Source organism: Phalangium opilio, unplaced genomic scaffold, assembly GCF_054372755.1.
Source record: "Phalangium opilio isolate 3A_F unplaced genomic scaffold, DU_Popi_V2 ptg000329l_1, whole genome shotgun sequence".
NCBI lineage: Eukaryota > Metazoa > Arthropoda > Arachnida > Opiliones > Phalangiidae > Phalangium > Phalangium opilio.
This window is the reverse complement of record NW_028324226.1, coordinates 8,255,783-8,257,300: the sequence shown is the minus strand read 5'-3', so window position 1 is coordinate 8,257,300 and position 1,518 is coordinate 8,255,783. Positions and strand designations below refer to the sequence as shown.

General features: G+C 34.3%; 1 long non-coding RNA gene across 1 annotated transcript; it reads right to left on the bottom strand.

The window, feature by feature from the left end:
* Positions 1-224: 224 nt before the first annotated feature.
* LOC149610667 (uncharacterized) lies at positions 225-694 on the bottom strand. The gene is made up of 3 exons (XR_016376769.1): positions 593-694; positions 426-531; positions 225-324 (listed from the first exon to the last, which is right to left on the bottom strand). It is a non-coding gene; the product is annotated as an uncharacterized LOC149610667 (long non-coding RNA).
* Between the last annotated feature and the right edge of the window lie 824 nt (positions 695-1,518).

The following is a 1,518-nucleotide window of genomic DNA, read 5'->3' as shown; positions in this document are numbered from 1 at the left end:
TCGTGTAAAATTTGATTTTTGATGAAAAAATTACGAGTGTGATTCAGTCTAGAACCTGATTTGTCAGTCTTACTTGGTATGACAAATGGGTTGAGATAAAAATGTAATCTAAGCAGAAGAGATGTATGATATATATCTTTATATCTTCTCTTTTTACTGCTCTCCTCTTCTTGCTCTTCCTCCATTTTTTTTCGTTGCGGAAATTCCGGTTCCGATTTTGGGCACGTTACAGACCTCGTATCTTCAATGTTACATTTCGCAACCATTGTAAAGTGATTTCCCTGGGGAGACTTCCCTTTGCTTGAGCTTTCTGAATATGTCTTCCTGAATTATTATTATTATTATTACTATTTTTATTTTGAACTAAAACTTCAAGATCTTTTTATTGAAGTTACCAGGAATAAGTAGAACAAAAAGGGGCTTACGTAATGTAATGAATAATTATCTTTCACATGGTAAATAGCATTGATGGATGGGGAAAAGCAAGCCACCCGTTTTAGCATAGACGTAGGCTTCATTTAATCTGGAAAACTTCAGTTTGGCATGTTGTATCAAAGAACCTTCAATTGAAAACACAAGCTATCTTATTTACCCAATTAGTAAAGGTATAATGGACTTATTTTTTAGCAAATTGATTTTAATTAGCTAGTCGGTTCATCCTACTAATTTCATACATGTTTAAGTTTGAATCTTTATTACTCAATTGCCCTTTAACGGATGAACGGATTTGGATGAAATTTAGCATACGTGTAGACTACGATCTAAATTAACATTCCTATTGCACGATTTCGTCCCTAAAATATCACTGTTACTTTGACAGCCGATCTACTCGTTTGGCTTTACTTACCTATTCTGATACAATATTATTTAAAAAATAAGTCTAAATACAACAGCTAGTTTTTTTTAAAAAACGGTAACTGCGTTTACAAATTGGCAATAATTTGAAGCTTCCAAAATTAGCAAGGCATGCTTCTATTTTTAGTGTTAACGAAAACAACTTATATTTAAATTTTTATAAGTTTATCCATTACGCGAATAAAATTTTAGGCTTCCAAATTGAAGAAATACAAAGTTCGCAGCTCTTTTCAATATTTTATGAATGATTAAAGAAGGGTACGATAAAAATGCCCTCGTCAGATTGAGCAAATTCCTTGGCTTAGAAAATTTAAATTTTTCGGCACCTGCATGTTCCCAATCCAATCCGTTCTATTTTTCTTCGGGAATAAAAATTTTCAAGAGCGCCTATTGAAGTAAATGGCGGCGCTCTAGTCGAGATCGTGCACACTGCATGGAGACATAGAAGTTCCAAATGTCTCACTCTTTCACATTTTTTGTGGACGTTCTATCGCGAAAAACACGATTTTGCACTTTAACGTTACTCCATGCCAGCGGCTTCTTGTGGCTGAATTACGAAACCTTCTTCTATCCAGCTATGTCATTCTATTCTTTGCCGCTAGGAATTTTTTGATCCAATCGATCAACAAATCTAGCTGAAGGAAGCGTTTCGCTCTCCCTATA